Source organism: Chiloscyllium plagiosum, unplaced genomic scaffold, assembly GCF_037043375.1.
Source record: "Chiloscyllium plagiosum isolate Xiang-an unplaced genomic scaffold, Cpla_swu_hap1 HiC_scaffold_4, whole genome shotgun sequence".
NCBI classification, from domain to species: Eukaryota; Metazoa; Chordata; class Chondrichthyes; order Orectolobiformes; family Hemiscylliidae; genus Chiloscyllium; species Chiloscyllium plagiosum.
This window is the reverse complement of record NW_028270142.1, coordinates 108,113,153-108,137,628: the sequence shown is the minus strand read 5'-3', so window position 1 is coordinate 108,137,628 and position 24,476 is coordinate 108,113,153. Positions and strand designations below refer to the sequence as shown.

Genomic DNA, 24,476 nt, shown 5'->3' with positions numbered 1-24,476 from the left:
TCGCGTTTTCAGCTCATCTGTGTTGCTGTGGCCCGCGTGCTGGTGAATGCTCACTCTTTCCAAAAACGCAGCCGAGGCTCCTTCGAGCCGGAATTGAACCGGCGACCTAAGGATGACAGATTTGCGACACACTACAGTCCTCCGCTCTACCAGCTGAGCTATCGAAGGAGAGCCCAGCAGTGGCTCTCCCTTGCTGATACTTTGCCGCACTCCTCCACTAATGTGACGCCGTTGCCTCCCTGAAAATCTGTCACTCTGGGAGATCCTGAGCCAATGGCTGATCTCCACAGCTTCGGCCAGTGCTGGCATGAAGAAATCGTCTTGAGTGCTGATCCGAAACTGCCAGATTCTGCCGGTACAGTACCTGACTCGCAGCTTCATGTACATGTCAGGTTAGGGTTTGGGCCGCAGCTTACCGACTGGTTCAAGTTGCCTCCAAACACGTCCAGGACGTGCCCGCTGACCTCAGGCAGCTCACCCACCACCTGTATGATCCTTTCAAGGAGCTGACTTTCACCCGCAGGCGTTTGCCTTCGCTGCGCAGCTCGACTTTCTTCCTACGCTGCACCCTGAAACAGCAGGACCTGCCTGTCGCTCACGCTTGAAGCTTTTGATCTTTCGGGACCACTCTCAGGGAGGCGGCGTACGCAAACGGTAATCCGTCTGCTGCAGACCAGCTGAGTGAGTGGGTGCACTTGCAGTTTTAAAAGCAAGTGAAGAATGCGGGCATTGATCCCACTACCTCAAGCATGCACTCTGCCATTTGAGCTAATCGCCCGGGCGGTGAGCTGGCCATGCTTTGACTTCTTCCGCAGTGGATCCTGAGTAGCCACGCTCCAGGATGTGCAGAAAATCCTCTCATCCGTCGGACGGCTGAGACCAAACATTGCTGATGCCTGTCTCGCTGAAACAACCAACTTGTCGGAGGAGCAGCAGCGGCAGCTGGTGGACTCAGGCGAGGCGGAAGGCCACATGGACGAGGAAAGAAGTGCTGAGGAGATGGCAATTGCTGATTGGAGGTCGAAACGACTTCAACCTTGGCGCAGCCACCACGAGCGTGAGGTGACGTCGGGTGGCCCCGCCTGACTGATAGAAGACTTAATTTGGTTGCAGTGAGCACAAAGTGCTTTCATGCGTTTGTGTTGAAAAAAAGGCACCCTGCTGGCCGTCAGCTGCAGCACGGAGACAGCTGGCTCGTTGCAGAGGGGGAAGGGCGTGTGCTGATGTGTCCTGAAAGCGGTGTCGCGTTTTCAGCTCATCTGTGTTGCTGTGGCCCGCGTGCTGGTGAATGCTCACTCTTTCCAAAAACGCAGCCGAGGCTCCTTCGAGCCGGAATTGAACCGGCGACCTAAGGATGACAGATTTGCGACACACTACAGTCCTCCGCTCTACCAGCTGAGCTATCGAAGGAGAGCCCAGCAGTGGCTCTCCCTTGCTGATACTTTGCCGCACTCCTCCACTAATGTGACGCCGTTGCCTCCCTGAAAATCTGTCACTCTGGGAGATCCTGAGCCAATGGCTGATCTCCACAGCTTCGGCCAGTGCTGGCATGAAGAAATCGTCTTGAGTGCTGATCCGAAACTGCCAGATTCTGCCGGTACAGTACCTGACTCGCAGCTTCATGTACATGTCAGGTTAGGGTTTGGGCCGCAGCTTACCGACTGGTTCAAGTTGCCTCCAAACACGTCCAGGACGTGCCCGCTGACCTCAGGCAGCTCACCCACCACCTGTATGATCCTTTCAAGGAGCTGACTTTCACCCGCAGGCGTTTGCCTTCGCTGCGCAGCTCGACTTTCTTCCTACGCTGCACCCTGAAACAGCAGGACCTGCCTGTCGCTCACGCTTGAAGCTTTTGATCTTTCGGGACCACTCTCAGGGAGGCGGCGTACGCAAACGGTAATCCGTCTGCTGCAGACCAGCTGAGTGAGTGGGTGCACTTGCAGTTTTAAAAGCAAGTGAAGAATGCGGGCATTGATCCCACTACCTCAAGCATGCACTCTGCCATTTGAGCTAATCGCCCGGGCGGTGAGCTGGCCATGCTTTGACTTCTTCCGCAGTGGATCCTGAGTAGCCACGCTCCAGGATGTGCAGAAAATCCTCTCATCCGTCGGACGGCTGAGACCAAACATTGCTGATGCCTGTCTCGCTGAAACAACCAACTTGTCGGAGGAGCAGCAGCGGCAGCTGGTGGACTCAGGCGAGGCGGAAGGCCACATGGACGAGGAAAGAAGTGCTGAGGAGATGGCAATTGCTGATTGGAGGTCGAAACGACTTCAACCTTGGCGCAGCCACCACGAGCGTGAGGTGACGTCGGGTGGCCCCGCCTGACTGATAGAAGACTTAATTTGGTTGCAGTGAGCACAAAGTGCTTTCATGCGTTTGTGTTGAAAAAAAGGCACCCTGCTGGCCGTCAGCTGCAGCACGGAGACAGCTGGCTCGTTGCAGAGGGGGAAGGGCGTGTGCTGATGTGTCCTGAAAGCGGTGTCGCGTTTTCAGCTCATCTGTGTTGCTGTGGCCCGCGTGCTGGTGAATGCTCACTCTTTACAAAAACGCAGCCGAGGCTCCTTCGAGCAGGAATTGAACCAGCGACCTAAGGATGACAGATTTGCGACATACTACAGTCCTCCGCTCTACCAGCTGAGCTATCGAAGGAGAGCCCAGCAGTGGCTCTCCCTTGCTGATACTTTGCCGCACTCCTCCACTAATGTGACGCCGTTGCCTCCCTGAAAATCTGTCACTCTGGGAGATCCTGAGCCAATGGCTGATCTCCACAGCTTCGGCCAGTGCTGGCATGAAGAAATCGTCTTGAGTGCTGATCCGAAACTGCCAGATTCTGCCGGTACAGTACCTGACTCGCAGCTTCATGTACATGTCAGGTTAGGGTTTGGGCCGCAACTTACCGACTGGTTCAAGTTGCCTCCAAACACGTCCAGGACGTGCCCGCTGACCTCAGGCAGCTCACCCACCACCTGTATGATCCTTTCAAGGAGCTGACTTTCACCCGCAGGCGTTTGCCTTCGCTGCGCAGCTCGACTTTCTTCCTACGCTGCACCCTGAAACAGCAGGACCTGCCTGTCGCTCACGCTTGAAGCTTTTGATCTTTCGGGACCTCTCTCAGGGAGGCGGCGTACGCAAACGGTAATCCGTCTGCTGCAGACCAGCTGAGTGAGTGGGTGCACTTGCAGTTTTAAAAGCAAGTGAAGAATGCGGGCATTGATCCCACTACCTCAAGCATGCACTCTGCCATTTGAGCTAATCGCCCGGGCGGTGAGCTGGCCATGCTTTGACTTCTTCCGCAGTGGATCCTGAGTAGCCACGCTCCAGGATGTGCAGAAAATCCTCTCATCCGTCGGACGGCTGAGACCAAACATTGCTGATGCCTGTCTCGCTGAAACAACCAACTTGTCGGAGGAGCAGCAGCGGCAGCTGGTGGACTCAGGCGAGGCGGAAGGCCACATGGACGAGGAAAGAAGTGCTGAGGAGATGGCAATTGCTGATTGGAGGTCGAAACGACTTCAACCTTGGCGCAGCCACCACGAGCGTGAGGTGACGTCGGGTGGCCCCGCCTGACTGATAGAAGACTTAATTTGGTTGCAGTGAGCACAAAGTGCTTTCATGCGTTTGTGTTGAAAAAAAGGCACCCTGCTGGCCGTCAGCTGCAGCACGGAGACAGCTGGCTCGTTGCAGAGGGGGAAGGGCGTGTGCTGATGTGTCCTGAAAGCGGTGTCGCGTTTTCAGCTCATCTGTGTTGCTGTGGCCCGCGTGCTGGTGAATGCTCACTCTTTCCAAAAACGCAGCCGAGGCTCCTTCGAGCCGGAATTGAACCGGCGACCTAAGGATGACAGATTTGCGACACACTACAGTCCTCCGCTCTACCAGCTGAGCTATCGAAGGAGAGCCCAGCAGTGGCTCTCCCTTGCTGATACTTTGCCGCACTCCTCCACTAATGTGACGCCGTTGCCTCCCTGAAAATCTGTCACTCTGGGAGATCCTGAGCCAATGGCTGATCTCCACAGCTTCGGCCAGTGCTGGCATGAAGAAATCGTCTTGAGTGCTGATCCGAAACTGCCAGATTCTGCCGGTACAGTACCTGACTCGCAGCTTCATGTACATGTCAGGTTAGGGTTTGGGCCGCAGCTTACCGACTGGTTCAAGTTGCCTCCAAACACGTCCAGGACGTGCCCGCTGACCTCAGGCAGCTCACCCACCACCTGTATGATCCTTTCAAGGAGCTGACTTTCACCCGCAGGCGTTTGCCTTCGCTGCGCAGCTCGACTTTCTTCCTACGCTGCACCCTGAAACAGCAGGACCTGCCTGTCGCTCACGCTTGAAGCTTTTGATCTTTCGGGACCACTCTCAGGGAGGCGGCGTACGCAAACGGTAATCCGTCTGCTGCAGACCAGCTGAGTGAGTGGGTGCACTTGCAGTTTTAAAAGCAAGTGAAGAATGCGGGCATTGATCCCACTACCTCAAGCATGCACTCTGCCATTTGAGCTAATCGCCCGGGCGGTGAGCTGGCCATGCTTTGACTTCTTCCGCAGTGGATCCTGAGTAGCCACGCTCCAGGATGTGCAGAAAATCCTCTCATCCGTCGGACGGCTGAGACCAAACATTGCTGATGCCTGTCTCGCTGAAACAACCAACTTGTCGGAGGAGCAGCAGCGGCAGCTGGTGGACTCAGGCGAGGCGGAAGGCCACATGGACGAGGAAAGAAGTGCTGAGGAGATGGCAATTGCTGATTGGAGGTCGAAACGACTTCAACCTTGGCGCAGCCACCACGAGCGTGAGGTGACGTCGGGTGGCCCCGCCTGACTGATAGAAGACTTAATTTGGTTGCAGTGAGCACAAAGTGCTTTCATGCGTTTGTGTTGAAAAAAAGGCACCCTGCTGGCCGTCAGCTGCAGCACGGAGACAGCTGGCTCGTTGCAGAGGGGGAAGGGCGTGTGCTGATGTGTCCTGAAAGCGGTGTCGCGTTTTCAGCTCATCTGTGTTGCTGTGGCCCGCGTGCTGGTGAATGCTCACTCTTTACAAAAACGCAGCCGAGGCTCCTTCGAGCAGGAATTGAACCAGCGACCTAAGGATGACAGATTTGCGACATACTACAGTCCTCCGCTCTACCAGCTGAGCTATCGAAGGAGAGCCCAGCAGTGGCTCTCCCTTGCTGATACTTTGCCGCACTCCTCCACTAATGTGACGCCGTTGCCTCCCTGAAAATCTGTCACTCTGGGAGATCCTGAGCCAATGGCTGATCTCCACAGCTTCGGCCAGTGCTGGCATGAAGAAATCGTCTTGAGTGCTGATCCGAAACTGCCAGATTCTGCCGGTACAGTACCTGACTCGCAGCTTCATGTACATGTCAGGTTAGGGTTTGGGCCGCAACTTACCGACTGGTTCAAGTTGCCTCCAAACACGTCCAGGACGTGCCCGCTGACCTCAGGCAGCTCACCCACCACCTGTATGATCCTTTCAAGGAGCTGACTTTCACCCGCAGGCGTTTGCCTTCGCTGCGCAGCTCGACTTTCTTCCTACGCTGCACCCTGAAACAGCAGGACCTGCCTGTCGCTCACGCTTGAAGCTTTTGATCTTTCGGGACCTCTCTCAGGGAGGCGGCGTACGCAAACGGTAATCCGTCTGCTGCAGACCAGCTGAGTGAGTGGGTGCACTTGCAGTTTTAAAAGCAAGTGAAGAATGCGGGCATTGATCCCACTACCTCAAGCATGCACTCTGCCATTTGAGCTAATCGCCCGGGCGGTGAGCTGGCCATGCTTTGACTTCTTCCGCAGTGGATCCTGAGTAGCCACGCTCCAGGATGTGCAGAAAATCCTCTCATCCGTCGGACGGCTGAGACCAAACATTGCTGATGCCTGTCTCGCTGAAACAACCAACTTGTCGGAGGAGCAGCAGCGGCAGCTGGTGGACCCAGGCGAGGCGGAAGGCCACATGGACGAGGAAAGAAGTGCTGAGGAGATGGCAATTGCTGATTGGAGGTCGAAACGACTTCAACCTTGGCGCAGCCACCACGAGCGTGAGGTGACGTCGGGTGGCCCCGCCTGACTGATAGAAGACTTAATTTGGTTGCAGTGAGCACAAAGTGCTTTCATGCGTTTGTGTTGAAAAAAAGGCACCCTGCTGGCCGTCAGCTGCAGCACGGAGACAGCTGGCTCGTTGCAGAGGGGGAAGGGCGTGTGCTGATGTGTCCTGAAAGCGGTGTCGCGTTTTCAGCTCATCTGTGTTGCTGTGGCCCGTGTGCTGGTGAATGCTCACTCTTTCCAAAAACGCAGCCGAGGCTCCTTCGAGCCGGAATTGAACCGGCGACCTAAGGATGACAGATTTGCGACACACTACAGTCCTCCGCTCTACCAGCTGAGCTATCGAAGGAGAGCCCAGCAGTGGCTCTCCCTTGCTGATACTTTGCCGCACTCCTCCACTAATGTGACGCCGTTGCCTCCCTGAAAATCTGTCACTCTGGGAGATCCTGAGCCAATGGCTGATCTCCACAGCTTCGGCCAGTGCTGGCATGAAGAAATCGTCTTGAGTGCTGATCCGAAACTGCCAGATTCTGCCGGTACAGTACCTGACTCGCAGCTTCATGTACATGTCAGGTTAGGGTTTGGGCCGCAGCTTACCGACTGGTTCAAGTTGCCTCCAAACACGTCCAGGACGTGCCCGCTGACCTCAGGCAGCTCACCCACCACCTGTATGATCCTTTCAAGGAGCTGACTTTCACCCGCAGGCGTTTGCCTTCGCTGCGCAGCTCGACTTTCTTCCTACGCTGCACCCTGAAACAGCAGGACCTGCCTGTCGCTCACGCTTGAAGCTTTTGATCTTTCGGGACCACTCTCAGGGAGGCGGCGTACGCAAACGGTAATCCGTCTGCTGCAGACCAGCTGAGTGAGTGGGTGCACTTGCAGTTTTAAAAGCAAGTGAAGAATGCGGGCATTGATCCCACTACCTCAAGCATGCACTCTGCCATTTGAGCTAATCGCCCGGGCGGTGAGCTGGCCATGCTTTGACTTCTTCCGCAGTGGATCCTGAGTAGCCACGCTCCAGGATGTGCAGAAAATCCTCTCATCCGTCGGACGGCTGAGACCAAACATTGCTGATGCCTGTCTCGCTGAAACAACCAACTTGTCGGAGGAGCAGCAGCGGCAGCTGGTGGACTCAGGCGAGGCGGAAGGCCACATGGACGAGGAAAGAAGTGCTGAGGAGATGGCAATTGCTGATTGGAGGTCGAAACGACTTCAACCTTGGCGCAGCCACCACGAGCGTGAGGTGACGTCGGGTGGCCCCGCCTGACTGATAGAAGACTTAATTTGGTTGCAGTGAGCACAAAGTGCTTTCATGCGTTTGTGTTGAAAAAAAGGCACCCTGCTGGCCGTCAGCTGCAGCACGGAGACAGCTGGCTCGTTGCAGAGGGGGAAGGGCGTGTGCTGATGTGTCCTGAAAGCGGTGTCGCGTTTTCAGCTCATCTGTGTTGCTGTGGCCCGCGTGCTGGTGAATGCTCACTCTTTCCAAAAACGCAGCCGAGGCTCCTTCGAGCCGGAATTGAACCGGCGACCTAAGGATGACAGATTTGCGACACACTACAGTCCTCCGCTCTACCAGCTGAGCTATCGAAGGAGAGCCCAGCAGTGGCTCTCCCTTGCTGATACTTTGCCGCACTCCTCCACTAATGTGACGCCGTTGCCTCCCTGAAAATCTGTCACTCTGGGAGATCCTGAGCCAATGGCTGATCTCCACAGCTTCGGCCAGTGCTGGCATGAAGAAATCGTCTTGAGTGCTGATCCGAAACTGCCAGATTCTGCCGGTACAGTACCTGACTCGCAGCTTCATGTACATGTCAGGTTAGGGTTTGGGCCGCAGCTTACCGACTGGTTCAAGTTGCCTCCAAACACGTCCAGGACGTGCCCGCTGACCTCAGGCAGCTCACCCACCACCTGTATGATCCTTTCAAGGAGCTGACTTTCACCCGCAGGCGTTTGCCTTCGCTGCGCAGCTCGACTTTCTTCCTACGCTGCACCCTGAAACAGCAGGACCTGCCTGTCGCTCACGCTTGAAGCTTTTGATCTTTCGGGACCACTCTCAGGGAGGCGGCGTACGCAAACGGTAATCCGTCTGCTGCAGACCAGCTGAGTGAGTGGGTGCACTTGCAGTTTTAAAAGCAAGTGAAGAATGCGGGCATTGATCCCACTACCTCAAGCATGCACTCTGCCATTTGAGCTAATCGCCCGGGCGGTGAGCTGGCCATGCTTTGACTTCTTCCGCAGTGGATCCTGAGTAGCCACGCTCCAGGATGTGCAGAAAATCCTCTCATCCGTCGGACGGCTGAGACCAAACATTGCTGATGCCTGTCTCGCTGAAACAACCAACTTGTCGGAGGAGCAGCAGCGGCAGCTGGTGGACTCAGGCGAGGCGGAAGGCCACATGGACGAGGAAAGAAGTGCTGAGGAGATGGCAATTGCTGATTGGAGGTCGAAACGACTTCAACCTTGGCGCAGCCACCACGAGCGTGAGGTGACGTCGGGTGGCCCCGCCTGACTGATAGAAGACTTAATTTGGTTGCAGTGAGCACAAAGTGCTTTCATGCGTTTGTGTTGAAAAAAAGGCACCCTGCTGGCCGTCAGCTGCAGCACGGAGACAGCTGGCTCGTTGCAGAGGGGGAAGGGCGTGTGCTGATGTGTCCTGAAAGCGGTGTCGCGTTTTCAGCTCATCTGTGTTGCTGTGGCCCGCGTGCTGGTGAATGCTCACTCTTTCCAAAAACGCAGCCGAGGCTCCTTCGAGCCGGAATTGAACCGGCGACCTAAGGATGACAGATTTGCGACACACTACAGTCCTCCGCTCTACCAGCTGAGCTATCGAAGGAGAGCCCAGCAGTGGCTCTCCCTTGCTGATACTTTGCCGCACTCCTCCACTAATGTGACGCCGTTGCCTCCCTGAAAATCTGTCACTCTGGGAGATCCTGAGCCAATGGCTGATCTCCACAGCTTCGGCCAGTGCTGGCATGAAGAAATCGTCTTGAGTGCTGATCCGAAACTGCCAGATTCTGCCGGTACAGTACCTGACTCGCAGCTTCATGTACATGTCAGGTTAGGGTTTGGGCCGCAGCTTACCGACTGGTTCAAGTTGCCTCCAAACACGTCCAGGACGTGCCCGCTGACCTCAGGCAGCTCACCCACCACCTGTATGATCCTTTCAAGGAGCTGACTTTCACCCGCAGGCGTTTGCCTTCGCTGCGCAGCTCGACTTTCTTCCTACGCTGCACCCTGAAACAGCAGGACCTGCCTGTCGCTCACGCTTGAAGCTTTTGATCTTTCGGGACCACTCTCAGGGAGGCGGCGTACGCAAACGGTAATCCGTCTGCTGCAGACCAGCTGAGTGAGTGGGTGCACTTGCAGTTTTAAAAGCAAGTGAAGAATGCGGGCATTGATCCCACTACCTCAAGCATGCACTCTGCCATTTGAGCTAATCGCCCGGGCGGTGAGCTGGCCATGCTTTGACTTCTTCCGCAGTGGATCCTGAGTAGCCACGCTCCAGGATGTGCAGAAAATCCTCTCATCCGTCGGACGGCTGAGACCAAACATTGCTGATGCCTGTCTCGCTGAAACAACCAACTTGTCGGAGGAGCAGCAGCGGCAGCTGGTGGACCCAGGCGAGGCGGAAGGCCACATGGACGAGGAAAGAAGTGCTGAGGAGATGGCAATTGCTGATTGGAGGTCGAAACGACTTCAACCTTGGCGCAGCCACCACGAGCGTGAGGTGACGTCGGGTGGCCCCGCCTGACTGATAGAAGACTTAATTTGGTTGCAGTGAGCACAAAGTGCTTTCATGCGTTTGTGTTGAAAAAAAGGCACCCTGCTGGCCGTCAGCTGCAGCACGGAGACAGCTGGCTCGTTGCAGAGGGGGAAGGGCGTGTGCTGATGTGTCCTGAAAGCGGTGTCGCGTTTTCAGCTCATCTGTGTTGCTGTGGCCCGCGTGCTGGTGAATGCTCACTCTTTCCAAAAACGCAGCCGAGGCTCCTTCGAGCCGGAATTGAACCGGCGACCTAAGGATGACAGATTTGCGACACACTACAGTCCTCCGCTCTACCAGCTGAGCTATCGAAGGAGAGCCCAGCAGTGGCTCTCCCTTGCTGATACTTTGCCGCACTCCTCCACTAATGTGACGCCGTTGCCTCCCTGAAAATCTGTCACTCTGGGAGATCCTGAGCCAATGGCTGATCTCCACAGCTTCGGCCAGTGCTGGCATGAAGAAATCGTCTTGAGTGCTGATCCGAAACTGCCAGATTCTGCCGGTACAGTACCTGACTCGCAGCTTCATGTACATGTCAGGTTAGGGTTTGGGCCGCAGCTTACCGACTGGTTCAAGTTGCCTCCAAACACGTCCAGGACGTGCCCGCTGACCTCAGGCAGCTCACCCACCACCTGTATGATCCTTTCAAGGAGCTGACTTTCACCCGCAGGCGTTTGCCTTCGCTGCGCAGCTCGACTTTCTTCCTACGCTGCACCCTGAAACAGCAGGACCTGCCTGTCGCTCACGCTTGAAGCTTTTGATCTTTCGGGACCACTCTCAGGGAGGCGGCGTACGCAAACGGTAATCCGTCTGCTGCAGACCAGCTGAGTGAGTGGGTGCACTTGCAGTTTTAAAAGCAAGTGAAGAATGCGGGCATTGATCCCACTACCTCAAGCATGCACTCTGCCATTTGAGCTAATCGCCCGGGCGGTGAGCTGGCCATGCTTTGACTTCTTCCGCAGTGGATCCTGAGTAGCCACGCTCCAGGATGTGCAGAAAATCCTCTCATCCGTCGGACGGCTGAGACCAAACATTGCTGATGCCTGTCTCGCTGAAACAACCAACTTGTCGGAGGAGCAGCAGCGGCAGCTGGTGGACCCAGGCGAGGCGGAAGGCCACATGGACGAGGAAAGAAGTGCTGAGGAGATGGCAATTGCTGATTGGAGGTCGAAACGACTTCAACCTTGGCGCAGCCACCACGAGCGTGAGGTGACGTCGGGTGGCCCCGCCTGACTGATAGAAGACTTAATTTGGTTGCAGTGAGCACAAAGTGCTTTCATGCGTTTGTGTTGAAAAAAAGGCACCCTGCTGGCCGTCAGCTGCAGCACGGAGACAGCTGGCTCGTTGCAGAGGGGGAAGGGCGTGTGCTGATGTGTCCTGAAAGCGGTGTCGCGTTTTCAGCTCATCTGTGTTGCTGTGGCCCGCGTGCTGGTGAATGCTCACTCTTTCCAAAAACGCAGCCGAGGCTCTTTCGAGCCGGAATTGAACCGGCGACCTAAGGATGACAGATTTGCGACACACTACAGTCCTCCGCTCTACCAGCTGAGCTATCGAAGGAGAGCCCAGCAGTGGCTCTCCCTTGCTGATACTTTGCCGCACTCCTCCACTAATGTGACGCCGTTGCCTCCCTGAAAATCTGTCACTCTGGGAGATCCTGAGCCAATGGCTGATCTCCACAGCTTCGGCCAGTGCTGGCATGAAGAAATCGTCTTGAGTGCTGATCCGAAACTGCCAGATTCTGCTGGTACAGTACCTGACTCGCAGCTTCATGTACATGTCAGGTTAGGGTTTGGGCCGCAGCTTACCGACTGGTTCAAGTTGCCTCCAAACACGTCCAGGACGTGCCCGCTGACCTCAGGCAGCTCACCCACCACCTGTATGATCCTTTCAAGGAGCTGACTTTCACCCGCAGGCGTTTGCCTTCGCTGCGCAGCTCGACTTTCTTCCTACGCTGCACCCTGAAACAGCAGGACCTGCCTGTCGCTCACGCTTGAAGCTTTTGATCTTTCGGGACCACTCTCAGGGAGGCGGCGTACGCAAACGGTAATCCGTCTGCTGCAGACCAGCTGAGTGAGTGGGTGCACTTGCAGTTTTAAAAGCAAGTGAAGAATGCGGGCATTGATCCCACTACCTCAAGCATGCACTCTGCCATTTGAGCTAATCGCCCGGGCGGTGAGCTGGCCATGCTTTGACTTCTTCCGCAGTGGATCCTGAGTAGCCACGCTCCAGGATGTGCAGAAAATCCTCTCATCCGTCGGACGGCTGAGACCAAACATTGCTGATGCCTGTCTCGCTGAAACAACCAACTTGTCGGAGGAGCAGCAGCGGCAGCTGGTGGACCCAGGCGAGGCGGAAGGCCACATGGACGAGGAAAGAAGTGCTGAGGAGATGGCAATTGCTGATTGGAGGTCGAAACGACTTCAACCTTGGCGCAGCCACCACGAGCGTGAGGTGACGTCGGGTGGCCCCGCCTGACTGATAGAAGACTTAATTTGGTTGCAGTGAGCACAAAGTGCTTTCATGCGTTTGTGTTGAAAAAAAGGCACCCTGCTGGCCGTCAGCTGCAGCACGGAGACAGCTGGCTCGTTGCAGAGGGGGAAGGGCGTGTGCTGATGTGTCCTGAAAGCGGTGTCGCGTTTTCAGCTCATCTGTGTTGCTGTGGCCCGCGTGCTGGTGAATGCTCACTCTTTCCAAAAACGCAGCCGAGGCTCCTTCGAGCCGGAATTGAACCGGCGACCTAAGGATGACAGATTTGCGACACACTACAGTCCTCCGCTCTACCAGCTGAGCTATCGAAGGAGAGCCCAGCAGTGGCTCTCCCTTGCTGATACTTTGCCGCACTCCTCCACTAATGTGACGCCGTTGCCTCCCTGAAAATCTGTCACTCTGGGAGATCCTGAGCCAATGGCTGATCTCCACAGCTTCGGCCAGTGCTGGCATGAAGAAATCGTCTTGAGTGCTGATCCGAAACTGCCAGATTCTGCCGGTACAGTACCTGACTCGCAGCTTCATGTACATGTCAGGTTAGGGTTTGGGCCGCAGCTTACCGACTGGTTCAAGTTGCCTCCAAACACGTCCAGGACGTGCCCGCTGACCTCAGGCAGCTCACCCACCACCTGTATGATCCTTTCAAGGAGCTGACTTTCACCCGCAGGCGTTTGCCTTCGCTGCGCAGCTCGACTTTCTTCCTACGCTGCACCCTGAAACAGCAGGACCTGCCTGTCGCTCACGCTTGAAGCTTTTGATCTTTCGGGACCACTCTCAGGGAGGCGGCGTACGCAAACGGTAATCCGTCTGCTGCAGACCAGCTGAGTGAGTGGGTGCACTTGCAGTTTTAAAAGCAAGTGAAGAATGCGGGCATTGATCCCACTACCTCAAGCATGCACTCTGCCATTTGAGCTAATCGCCCGGGCGGTGAGCTGGCCATGCTTTGACTTCTTCCGCAGTGGATCCTGAGTAGCCACGCTCCAGGATGTGCAGAAAATCCTCTCATCCGTCGGACGGCTGAGACCAAACATTGCTGATGCCTGTCTCGCTGAAACAACCAACTTGTCGGAGGAGCAGCAGCGGCAGCTGGTGGACCCAGGCGAGGCGGAAGGCCACATGGACGAGGAAAGAAGTGCTGAGGAGATGGCAATTGCTGATTGGAGGTCGAAACGACTTCAACCTTGGCGCAGCCACCACGAGCGTGAGGTGACGTCGGGTGGCCCCGCCTGACTGATAGAAGACTTAATTTGGTTGCAGTGAGCACAAAGTGCTTTCATGCGTTTGTGTTGAAAAAAAGGCACCCTGCTGGCCGTCAGCTGCAGCACGGAGACAGCTGGCTCGTTGCAGAGGGGGAAGGGCGTGTGCTGATGTGTCCTGAAAGCGGTGTCGCGTTTTCAGCTCATCTGTGTTGCTGTGGCCCGCGTGCTGGTGAATGCTCACTCTTTCCAAAAACGCAGCCGAGGCTCCTTCGAGCCGGAATTGAACCGGCGACCTAAGGATGACAGATTTGCGACACACTACAGTCCTCCGCTCTACCAGCTGAGCTATCGAAGGAGAGCCCAGCAGTGGCTCTCCCTTGCTGATACTTTGCCGCACTCCTCCACTAATGTGACGCCGTTGCCTCCCTGAAAATCTGTCACTCTGGGAGATCCTGAGCCAATGGCTGATCTCCACAGCTTCGGCCAGTGCTGGCATGAAGAAATCGTCTTGAGTGCTGATCCGAAACTGCCAGATTCTGCCGGTACAGTACCTGACTCGCAGCTTCATGTACATGTCAGGTTAGGGTTTGGGCCGCAGCTTACCGACTGGTTCAAGTTGCCTCCAAACACGTCCAGGACGTGCCCGCTGACCTCAGGCAGCTCACCCACCACCTGTATGATCCTTTCAAGGAGCTGACTTTCACCCGCAGGCGTTTGCCTTCGCTGCGCAGCTCGACTTTCTTCCTACGCTGCACCCTGAAACAGCAGGACCTGCCTGTCGCTCACGCTTGAAGCTTTTGATCTTTCGGGACCACTCTCAGGGAGGCGGCGTACGCAAACGGTAATCCGTCTGCTGCAGACCAGCTGAGTGAGTGGGTGCACTTGCAGTTTTAAAAGCAAGTGAAGAATGCGGGCATTGATCCCACTACCTCAAGCATGCACTCTGCCATTTGAGCTAATCGCCCGGGCGGTGAGCTGGCCATGCTTTGACTTCTTCCGCAGTGGATCCTGAGTAGCCACGCTCCAGGATGTGCAGAAAATCCTCTCATCCGTCGGACGGCTGAGACCAAACATTGCTGATGCCTGTCTCGCTGAAACAACCAACTTGTCGGAGGAGCAGCAGCGGCAGCTGGTGGACTCAGGCGAGGCGGAAGGCCACATGGACGAGGAAAGAAGTGCTGAGGAGATGGCAATTGCTGATTGGAGGTCGAAACGACTTCAACCTTGGCGCAGCCACCACGAGCGTGAGGTGACGTCGGGTGGCCCCGCCTGACTGATAGAAGACTTAATTTGGTTGCAGTGAGCACAAAGTGCTTTCATGCGTTTGTGTTGAAAAAAAGGCACCCTGCTGGCCGTCAGCTGCAGCACGGAGACAGCTGGCTCGTTGCAGAGGGGGAAGGGCGTGTGCTGATGTGTCCTGAAAGCGGTGTCGCGTTTTCAGCTCATCTGTGTTGCTGTGGCCCGCGTGCTGGTGAATGCTCACTCTTTCCAAAAACGCAGCCGAGGCTCCTTCGAGCCGGAATTGAACCGGCGACCTAAGGATGACAGATTTGCGACACACTACAGTCCTCCGCTCTACCAGCTGAGCTATCGAAGGAGAGCCCAGCAGTGGCTCTCCCTTGCTGATACTTTGCCGCACTCCTCCACTAATGTGACGCCGTTGCCTCCCTGAAAATCTGTCACTCTGGGAGATCCTGAGCCAATGGCTGATCTCCACAGCTTCGGCCAGTGCTGGCATGAAGAAATCGTCTTGAGTGCTGATCCGAAACTGCCAGATTCTGCCGGTACAGTACCTGACTCGCAGCTTCATGTACATGTCAGGTTAGGGTTTGGGCCGCAGCTTACCGACTGGTTCAAGTTGCCTCCAAACACGTCCAGGACGTGCCCGCTGACCTCAGGCAGCTCACCCACCACCTGTATGATCCTTTCAAGGAGCTGACTTTCACCCGCAGGCGTTTGCCTTCGCTGCGCAGCTCGACTTTCTTCCTACGCTGCACCCTGAAACAGCAGGACCTGCCTGTCGCTCACGCTTGAAGCTTTTGATCTTTCGGGACCACTCTCAGGGAGGCGGCGTACGCAAACGGTAATCCGTCTGCTGCAGACCAGCTGAGTGAGTGGGTGCACTTGCAGTTTTAAAAGCAAGTGAAGAATGCGGGCATTGATCCCACTACCTCAAGCATGCACTCTGCCATTTGAGCTAATCGCCCGGGCGGTGAGCTGGCCATGCTTTGACTTCTTCCGCAGTGGATCCTGAGTAGCCACGCTCCAGGATGTGCAGAAAATCCTCTCATCCGTCGGACGGCTGAGACCAAACATTGCTGATGCCTGTCTCGCTGAAACAACCAACTTGTCGGAGGAGCAGCAGCGGCAGCTGGTGGACTCAGGCGAGGCGGAAGGCCACATGGACGAGGAAAGAAGTGCTGAGGAGATGGCAATTGCTGATTGGAGGTCGAAACGACTTCAACCTTGGCGCAGCCACCACGAGCGTGAGGTGACGTCGGGTGGCCCCGCCTGACTGCAAGAAGACTTAATTTGGTTGCAGTGAGCACAAAGTGCTTTCATGCGTTTGTGTTGAAAAAAAGGCACCCTGCTGGCCGTCAGCTGCAGCACGGAGACAGCTGGCTCGTTGCAGAGGGGGAAGGGCGTGTGCTGATGTGTCCTGAAAGCGGTGTCGCGTTTTCAGCTCATCTGTGTTGCTGTGGCCCGCGTGCTGGTGAATGCTCACTCTTTCCAAAAACGCAGCCGAGGCTCCTTCGAGCCGGAATTGAACCAGCGACCTAAGGATGACAGATTTGCGACACACTACAGTCCTCCGCTCTACCAGCTGAGCTATCGAAGGAGAGCCCAGCAGTGGCTCTCCCTTGCTGATACTTTGCCGCACTCCTCCACTAATGTGACGCCGTTGCCTCCCTGAAAATCTGTCACTCTGGGAGATCCTGAGCCAATGGCTGATCTCCACAGCTTCGGCCAGTGCTGGCATGAAGAAATCGTCTTGAGTGCTGATCCGAAACTGCCAGATTCTGCCGGTACAGTACCTGACTCGCAGCTTCATGTACATGTCAGGTTAGGGTTTGGGCCGCAGCTTACCGACTGGTTCAAGTTGCCTCCAAACACGTCCAGGACGTGCCCGCTGACCTCAGGCAGCTCACCCACCACCTGTATGATCCTTTCAAGGAGCTGACTTTCACCCGCAGGCGTTTGCCTTCGCTGCGCAGCTCGACTTTCTTCCTACGCTGCACCCTGAAACAGCAGGACCTGCCTGTCGCTCACGCTTGAAGCTTTTGATCTTTCGGGACCACTCTCAGGGAGGCGGCGTACGCAAACGGTAATCCGTCTGCTGCAGACCAGCTGAGTGAGTGGGTGCACTTGCAGTTTTAAAAGCAAGTGAAGAATGCGGGCATTGATCCCACTACCTCAAGCATGCACTCTGCCATTTGAGCTAATCGCCCGGGCGGTGAGCTGGCCATGCTTTGACTTCTTCCGCAGTGGATCCTGAGTAGCCACGCTCCAGGATGTGCAGAAAATCCTCTCATCCGTCGGACGGCTGAGACCAAACATTGCTGATGCCTGTCTCGCTGAAACAACCAACTTGTCGGAGGAGCAGCAGCGGCAGCTGGTGGACCCAGGCGAGGCGGAAGGCCACATGGACGAGGAAAGAAGTGCTGAGGAGATGGCAATTGCTGATTGGAGGTCGAAACGACTTCAACCTTGGCGCAGCCACCACGAGCGTGAGGTGACGTCGGGTGGCCCCGCCTGACTGATAGAAGACTTAATTTGGTTGCAGTGAGCACAAAGTGCTTTCATGCGTTTGTGTTGAAAAAAAGGCACCCTGCTGGCCGTCAGCTGCAGCACGGAGACAGCTGGCTCGTTGCAGAGGGGGAAGGGCGTGTGCTGATGTGTCCTGAAAGCGGTGTCGCGTTTTCAGCTCATCTGTGTTGCTGTGGCCCGTGTGCTGGTGAATGCTCACTCTTTCCAAAAACGCAGCCGAGGCTCCTTCGAGCCGGAATTGAACCGGCGACCTAAGGATGACAGATTTGCGACACACTACAGTCCTCCGCTCTACCAGCTGAGCTATCGAAGGAGAGCCCAGCAGTGGCTCTCCCTTGCTGATACTTTGCCGCACTCCTCCACTAATGTGACGCCGTTGCCTCCCTGAAAATCTGTCACTCTGGGAGATCCTGAGCCAATGGCTGATCTCCACAGCTTCGGCCAGTGCTGGCATGAAGAAATCGTCTTGAGTGCTGATCCGAAACTGCCAGATTCTGCCGGTACAGTACCTGACTCGCAGCTTCATGTACATGTCAGGTTAGGGTTTGGGCCGCAGCTTACCGACTGGTTCAAGTTGCCTCCAAACACGTCCAGGACGTGCCCGCTGACCTCAGGCAGCTCACCCACCACCTGTATGATCCTTTCAAGGAGCTGACTTTCACCCGCAGGCGTTTGCCTTCGCTGCGCAGCTCGACTTTCTTCCTACGCTGCACCCTGAAACAGCAGGACCTGCCTGTCGCTCACGCTTGAAGCTTTTGATCTTTCGGGACCACTCTCAGGGAGGCGGCGTACGCAAACGGTAATCCGTCTGCTGCAGACCAGCTGAGTGAGTGGGTGCACTTGCAGTTTTAAAAGCAAGTGAAGAATGCGGGCATTGATCCCACTACCTCAAGCATGCACTCTGCCATTTGAGCTAATCGCCCGGGCGGTGAGCTGGCCATGCTTTGACTTCTTCCGCAGTGGATCCTGAGTAGCCACGCTCCAGGATGTGCAGAAAATCCTCTCATCCGTCGGACGGCTGAGACCAAACATTGCTGATGCCTGTCTCGCTGAAACAACCAACTTGTCGGAGGAGCAGCAGCGGCATGGACGAGGAAAGAAGTGCTGAGGAGATGGCAATTGCTGATTGGAGGTCGAAACGACTTCAACCTTGGCGCAGCCACCACGAGCGTGAGGTGACGTCGGGTGGCCCCGCCTGACTGATAGAAGACTTAATTTGGTTGCAGTGAGCACAAAGTGCTTTCATGCGTTTGTGTTGAAAAAAAGGCACCCTGCTGGCCGTCAGCTGCAGCACGGAGACAGCTGGCTCGTTGCAGAGGGGGAAGGGCGTGTGCTGATGTGTCCTGAAAGCGGTGTCGCGTTTTCAGCTCATCTGTGTTGCTGTGGCCCGTGTGCTGGTGAATGCTCACTCTTTCCAAAAACGCAGCCGAGGCTCCTTCGAGCCGGAATTGAACCGGCGACCTAAGGATGACAGATTTGCGACACACTACAGTCCTCCGCTCTACCAGCTGAGCTATCGAAGGAGAGCCCAGCAGTGGCTCTCCCTTGCTGATACTTTGCCGCACTCCTCCACTAATGTGACGCCGTTGCCTCCCTGAAAATCTGTCACTCTGGGAGATCCTGAGCCAATGGCTGATCTCCACAGCTTCGGCCAGTGCTGGCATGAAGAAATCGTCTTGAGTGCTGATCCGAAACTGCCAGATTCTGCCGGTACAGTACCTGACTCGCAGCTTCATGTACATGTCAGGTTAGGGTTTGGGCCGCAGCTTACCGACTGGTTCAAGTTGCCTCCAAACACGTCCAGGACGTGCCCGCTGACCTCAGGCAGCTCACCCACCACCTGTATGATCCTTTCAAGGAGCTGACTTTCACCCGCAGGCGTTTGCCTTCGCTGCGCAGCTCGACTTTCTTCCTACGCTGCACCCTGAAACAGCAGGACCTGCCTGTCGCTCACGCTTGAAGCTTTTGATCTTTCGGGACCACTCTCAGGGAGGCGGCGTACGCAAACGGTAATCCGTCTGCTGCAGACCAGCTGAGTGAGTGGGTGCACTTGCAGTTTTAAAAGCAAGTGAAGAATGCGGGCATTGATCCCACTACCTCAAGCATGCACTCTGCCATTTGAGCTAATCGCCCGGGCGGTGAGCTGGCCATGCTTTGACTTCTTCCGCAGTGGATCCTGAGTAGCCACGCTCCAGGATGTGCAGAAAATCCTCTCATCCGTCGGACGGCTGAGACCAAACATTGCTGATGCCTGTCTCGCTGAAACAACCAACTTGTCGGAGGAGCAGCAGCGGCATGGACGAGGAAAGAAGTGCTGAGGAGATGGCAATTGCTGATTGGAGGTCGAAACGACTTCAACCTTGGCGCAGCCACCACGAGCGTGAGGTGACGTCGGGTGGCCCCGCCTGACTGATAGAAGACTTAATTTGGTTGCAGTGAGCACAAAGTGCTTTCATGCGTTTGTGTTGAAAAAAAGGCACCCTGCTGGCCGTCAGCTGCAGCACGGAGACAGCTGGCTCGTTGCAGAGGGGGAAGGGCGTGTGCTGATGTGTCCTGAAAGCGGTGTCGCGTTTTCAGCTCATCTGTGTTGCTGTGGCCCGCGTGCTGGTGAATGCTCACTCTTTCCAAAAACGCAGCCGAGGCTCCTTCGAGCCGGAATTGAACCGGCGACCTAAGGATGACAGATTTGCGACACACTACAGTCCTCCGCTCTACCAGCTGAGCTATCGAAGGAGAGCCCAGCAGTGGCTCTCCCTTGCTGATACTTTGCCGCACTCCTCCACTAATGTGACGCCGTTGCCTCCCTGAAAATCTGTCACTCTGGGAGATCCTGAGCCAATGGCTGATCTCCACAGCTTCGGCCAGTGCTGGCATGAAGAAATCGTCTTGAGTGCTGATCCGAAACTGCCAGATTCTGCCGGTACAGTACCTGACTCGCAGCTTCATGTACATGTCAGGTTAGGGTTTGGGCCGCAGCTTACCGACTGGTTCAAGTTGCCTCCAAACACGTCCAGGACGTGCCCGCTGACCTCAGGCAGCTCACCCACCACCTGTATGATCCTTTCAAGGAGCTGACTTTCACCCGCAGGCGTTTGCCTTCGCTGCGCAGCTCGACTTTCTTCCTACGCTGCACCCTGAAACAGCAGGACCTGCCTGTCGCTCACGCTTGAAGCTTTTGATCTTTCGGGACCACTCTCAGGGAGGCGGCGTACGCAAACGGTAATCCGTCTGCTGCAGACCAGCTGAGTGAGTGGGTGCACTTGCAGTTTTAAAAGCAAGTGAAGAATGCGGGCATTGATCCCACTACCTCACGCATGCACTCTGCCATTTGAGCTAATCGCCCGGTCGGTGAACTGGCCATGCTTTGACTTCTTCCGCAGTGGATCCTGAGTAGCCACGCTCCAGGATGTGCAGAAAATCCTCTCATCCGTCGGACGGCTGAGACCAAACATTGCTGATGCCTGTCTCGCTGAAACAACCAACTTGTCGGAGGAGCAGCAGCGGCAGCTGGTGGACTCAGGCGAGGCGGAAGGCCACATGGACGAGGAAAGACGTGCTGAGGAGATGGCAATTGCTGATTGGAGGTCGAAACGACTTCAACCTTGGCGCAGCCACCACGAGCGTGAGGTGACGTCGGGTGGCCCCGCCTGACTGATAGAAGACTTAATTTGGTTGCAGTGAGCACAAAGTGCTTTCATGCGTTTGTGTTGAAAAAAAGGCACCCTGCTGGCCGTCAGCTGCAGCACGGAGACAGCTGGCTCGTTGCAGAGGGGGAAGGGCGTGTGCTGATGTGTCCTGAAAGCGGTGTCGCGTTTTCAGCTCATCTGTGTTGCTGTGGCCCGCGTGCTGGTGAATGCTCACTCTTTCCAAAAACGCAGCCGAGGCTCCTTCGAGCCGGAATTGAACCGGCGACCTAAGGATGACAGATTTGCGACACACTACAGTCCTCCGCTCTACCAGCTGAGCTATCGAAGGAGAGCCCAGCAGTGGCTCTCCCTTGCTGATACTTTGCCGCACTCCTCCACTAATGTGACGCCGTTGCCTCCCTGAAAATCTGTCACTCTGGGAGATCCTGAGCCAATGGCTGATCTCCACAGCTTCGGCCAGTGCTGGCATGAAGAAATCGTCTTGAGTGCTGATCCGAAACTGCCAGATTCTGCCGGTACAGTACCTGACTCGCAGCTTCATGTACATGTCAGGTTAGGGTTTGGGCCGCAGCTTACCGACTGGTTCAAGTTGCCTCCAAACACGTCCAGGACGTGCCCGCTGACCTCAGGCAGCTCACCCACCACCTGTATGATCCTTTCAAGGAGCTGACTTTCACCCGCAGGCGTTTGCCTTCGCTGCGCAGCTCGACTTTCTTCCTACGCTGCACCCTGAAACAGCAGGACCTGCCTGTCGCTCACGCTTGAAGCTTTTGATCTTTCGGGACCACTCTCAGGGAGGCGGCGTACGCAAACGGTAATCCGTCTGCTGCAGACCAGCTGAGTGAGTGGGTGCACTTGCAGTTTTAAAAGCAAGTGAAGAATGCGGGCATTGATCCCACTACCTCACGCATGCACTCTGCCATTTGAGCTAATCGCCCGGTCGGTGAACTGGCCATGCTTTGACTTCTTCCGCAGTGGATCCTGAGTAGCCACGCTCCAGGATGTGCAGAAAATCCTCTCATCCGTCGGACGGCTGAGACCAAACATTGCTGATGCCTGTCTCGCTGAAACAACCAACTTGTCGGAGGAGCAGCAGCGGCAGCTGGTGGACTCAGGCGAGGCGGAAGGCCACATGGACGAGGAAAGACGTGCTGAGGAGATGGCAATTGCTGATTGGAGGTCGAAACGACTTCAACCTTGGCGCAGCCACCACGAGCGTGAGGTGACGTCGGGTGGCCCCGCCTGACTGATAGAAGACTTAATTTGGTTGCAGTGAGCACAAAGTGCTTTCATGCGTTTGTGTTGAAAAAAAGGCACCCTGCTGGCCGTCAGCTGCAGCACGGAGACAGCTGGCTCGTTGCAGAGGGGGAAGGGCGTGTGCTGATGTGTCCTGAAAGCGGTGTCGCGTTTTCAGCTCATCTGTGTTGCTGTGGCCCGCGTGCTGGTGAATGCTCACTCTTTACAAAAACACAGCCGAGGCTCCTTCGAGCCGGAATTGAACCAGCGACCTAAGGATGACAGATTTGCGACACACTACAGTCCTCCGCTCTACCAGCTGAGCTATCGAAGGAGAGCCCAGCAGTGGCTCTCCCTTGCTGATACTTTGCCGCACTCCTCCACTAATGTGACGCCGTTGCCTCCCTGAAAATCTGTCACTCTGGGAGATCCTGAGCCAATGGCTGATCTCCACAGCTTCGGCCAGTGCTGGCATGAAGAAATCGTCTTGAGTGCTGATCCGAAACTGCCAGATTCTGCCGGTACAGTACCTGACTCGCAGCTTCATGTACATGTCAGGTTAGGGTTTGGGCCGCAGCTTACCGACTGGTTCAAGTTGCCTCCAAACACGTCCAGGACGTGCCCGCTGACCTCAGGCAGCTCACCCACCACCTGTATGATCCTTTCAAGGAGCTGACTTTCACCCGCAGGCGTTTGCCTTCGCTGCGCAGCTCGACTTTCTTCCTACGCTGCACCCTGAAACAGCAGGGCCTGCCTGTCGCTCACGCTTGAAGCTTTTGATCTTTCGGGACCTCTCTCAGGGAGGCGGCGTACGCAAACGGTAATCCGTCTGCTGCAGACCAGCTGAGTGAGTGGGTGCACTTGCAGTTTTAAAAGCAAGTGAAGAATGCGGGCATTGATCCCACTACCTCAAGCATGCACTCTGCCATTTGAGCTAATCGCCCGGGCGGTGAGCTGGCCATGCTTTGACTTCTTCCGCAGTGGATCCTGAGTAGCCACGCTCCAGGATGTGCAGAAAATCCTCTCATCCGTCGGACGGCTGAGACCAAACATTGCTGATGCCTGTCTCGCTGAAACAACCAACTTGTCGGAGGAGCAGCAGCGGCAGCTGGTGGACTCAGGCGAGGCGGAAGGCCACATGGACGAGGAAAGAAGTGCTGAGGAGATGGCAATTGCTGATTGGAGGTCGAAACGACTTCAACCTTGGCGCAGCCACCACGAGCGTGAGGTGACGTCGGGTGGCCCCGCCTGACTGATAGAAGACTTAATTTGGTTGCAGTGAGCACAAAGTGCTTTCATGCGTTTGTGTTGAAAAAAAGGCACCCTGCTGGCCGTCAGCTGCAGCACGGAGACAGCTGGCTCGTTGCAGAGGGGGAAGGGCGTGTGCTGATGTGTCCTGAAAGCGGTGTCGCGTTTTCAGCTCATCTGTGTTGCTGTGGCCCGCGTGCTGGTGAATGCTCACTCTTTCCAAAAACGCAGCCGAGGCTCCTTCGAGCCGGAATTGAACCGGCGACCTAAGGATGACAGATTTACGACACACTACAGTCCTCCGCTCTACCAGCTGAGCTATCGAAGGAGAGCCCAGCAGTGGCTCTCCCTTGCTGATACTTTGCCGCACTCCTCCACTAATGTGACGCCGTTGCCTCCCTGAAAATCTGTCACTCTGGGAGATCCTGAGCCAATGGCTGATCTCCACAGCTTCGGCCAGTGCTGGCATGAAGAAATCGTCTTGAGTGCTGATCCGAAACTGCCAGATTCTGCCGGTACAGTACCTGACTCGCAGCTTCATGTACATGTCAGGTTAGGGTTTGGGCCGCAGCTTACCGACTGGTTCAAGTTGCCTCCAAACACGTCCAGGACGTGCCCGCTGACCTCAGGCAGCTCACCCACCACCTGTATGATCCTTTCAAGGAGCTGACTTTCACCCGCAGGCGTTTGCCTTCGCTGCGCAGCTCGACTTTCTTCCTACGCTGCACCCTGAAACAGCAGGGCCTGCCTGTCGCTCACGCTTGAAGCTTTTGATCTTTCGGGACCTCTCTCAGGGAGGCGGCGTACGCAAACGGTAATCCGTCTGCTGCAGACCAGCTGAGTGAGTGGGTGCACTTGCAGTTTTAAAAGCAAGTGAAGAATGCGGGCATTGATCCCACTACCTCAAGCATGCACTCTGCCATTTGAGCTAATCGCCCGGGCGGTGAGCTGGCCATGCTTTGACTTCTTCCGCAGTGGATCCTGAGTAGCCACGCTCCAGGATGTGCAGAAAATCCTCTCATCCGTCGGACGGCTGAGACCAAACATTGCTGATGCCTGTCTCGCTGAAACAACCAACTTGTCGGAGGAGCAGCAGCGGCAG

General features: G+C 55.9%; 15 non-coding genes across 15 annotated transcripts; all 15 read right to left on the bottom strand.

Moving 5' to 3' along the window:
- Nucleotides 1–78: 78 nt before the first annotated feature.
- On the bottom strand, nucleotides 79–168 carry trnay-gua (transfer RNA tyrosine (anticodon GUA)). The gene is given in 2 exon segments: nucleotides 79–114; nucleotides 132–168. It is a non-coding gene; the product is annotated as a tRNA-Tyr (tRNA).
- A 1,152-nt stretch (nucleotides 169–1,320) lies between these two features.
- trnay-gua (transfer RNA tyrosine (anticodon GUA)) lies at nucleotides 1,321–1,410 on the bottom strand. Its single transcript is given in 2 exon segments — nucleotides 1,321–1,356; nucleotides 1,374–1,410. It is a non-coding gene; the product is annotated as a tRNA-Tyr (tRNA).
- A 2,394-nt stretch (nucleotides 1,411–3,804) lies between these two features.
- On the bottom strand, nucleotides 3,805–3,894 carry trnay-gua (transfer RNA tyrosine (anticodon GUA)). Its single transcript is given in 2 exon segments — nucleotides 3,805–3,840; nucleotides 3,858–3,894. It is a non-coding gene; the product is annotated as a tRNA-Tyr (tRNA).
- A 2,394-nt stretch (nucleotides 3,895–6,288) lies between these two features.
- trnay-gua (transfer RNA tyrosine (anticodon GUA)) lies at nucleotides 6,289–6,378 on the bottom strand. Its single transcript is given in 2 exon segments — nucleotides 6,289–6,324; nucleotides 6,342–6,378. It is a non-coding gene; the product is annotated as a tRNA-Tyr (tRNA).
- Nucleotides 6,379–7,530: 1,152 nt separating this feature from the next.
- trnay-gua (transfer RNA tyrosine (anticodon GUA)) lies at nucleotides 7,531–7,620 on the bottom strand. The gene is given in 2 exon segments: nucleotides 7,531–7,566; nucleotides 7,584–7,620. It is a non-coding gene; the product is annotated as a tRNA-Tyr (tRNA).
- Nucleotides 7,621–8,772: 1,152 nt separating this feature from the next.
- On the bottom strand, nucleotides 8,773–8,862 carry trnay-gua (transfer RNA tyrosine (anticodon GUA)). Its single transcript is given in 2 exon segments — nucleotides 8,773–8,808; nucleotides 8,826–8,862. It is a non-coding gene; the product is annotated as a tRNA-Tyr (tRNA).
- A 1,152-nt stretch (nucleotides 8,863–10,014) lies between these two features.
- trnay-gua (transfer RNA tyrosine (anticodon GUA)) lies at nucleotides 10,015–10,104 on the bottom strand. Its single transcript is given in 2 exon segments — nucleotides 10,015–10,050; nucleotides 10,068–10,104. It is a non-coding gene; the product is annotated as a tRNA-Tyr (tRNA).
- A 2,394-nt stretch (nucleotides 10,105–12,498) lies between these two features.
- Nucleotides 12,499–12,588, bottom strand: trnay-gua (transfer RNA tyrosine (anticodon GUA)). The gene is given in 2 exon segments: nucleotides 12,499–12,534; nucleotides 12,552–12,588. It is a non-coding gene; the product is annotated as a tRNA-Tyr (tRNA).
- A 1,152-nt stretch (nucleotides 12,589–13,740) lies between these two features.
- Nucleotides 13,741–13,830, bottom strand: trnay-gua (transfer RNA tyrosine (anticodon GUA)). Its single transcript is given in 2 exon segments — nucleotides 13,741–13,776; nucleotides 13,794–13,830. It is a non-coding gene; the product is annotated as a tRNA-Tyr (tRNA).
- A 1,152-nt stretch (nucleotides 13,831–14,982) lies between these two features.
- On the bottom strand, nucleotides 14,983–15,072 carry trnay-gua (transfer RNA tyrosine (anticodon GUA)). Its single transcript is given in 2 exon segments — nucleotides 14,983–15,018; nucleotides 15,036–15,072. It is a non-coding gene; the product is annotated as a tRNA-Tyr (tRNA).
- Nucleotides 15,073–17,466: 2,394 nt separating this feature from the next.
- On the bottom strand, nucleotides 17,467–17,556 carry trnay-gua (transfer RNA tyrosine (anticodon GUA)). The gene is given in 2 exon segments: nucleotides 17,467–17,502; nucleotides 17,520–17,556. It is a non-coding gene; the product is annotated as a tRNA-Tyr (tRNA).
- A 1,120-nt stretch (nucleotides 17,557–18,676) lies between these two features.
- trnay-gua (transfer RNA tyrosine (anticodon GUA)) lies at nucleotides 18,677–18,766 on the bottom strand. The gene is given in 2 exon segments: nucleotides 18,677–18,712; nucleotides 18,730–18,766. It is a non-coding gene; the product is annotated as a tRNA-Tyr (tRNA).
- Nucleotides 18,767–19,886: 1,120 nt separating this feature from the next.
- On the bottom strand, nucleotides 19,887–19,976 carry trnay-gua (transfer RNA tyrosine (anticodon GUA)). Its single transcript is given in 2 exon segments — nucleotides 19,887–19,922; nucleotides 19,940–19,976. It is a non-coding gene; the product is annotated as a tRNA-Tyr (tRNA).
- Nucleotides 19,977–21,128: 1,152 nt separating this feature from the next.
- On the bottom strand, nucleotides 21,129–21,218 carry trnay-gua (transfer RNA tyrosine (anticodon GUA)). The gene is given in 2 exon segments: nucleotides 21,129–21,164; nucleotides 21,182–21,218. It is a non-coding gene; the product is annotated as a tRNA-Tyr (tRNA).
- A 2,394-nt stretch (nucleotides 21,219–23,612) lies between these two features.
- trnay-gua (transfer RNA tyrosine (anticodon GUA)) lies at nucleotides 23,613–23,702 on the bottom strand. The gene is given in 2 exon segments: nucleotides 23,613–23,648; nucleotides 23,666–23,702. It is a non-coding gene; the product is annotated as a tRNA-Tyr (tRNA).
- Between the last annotated feature and the right edge of the window lie 774 nt (nucleotides 23,703–24,476).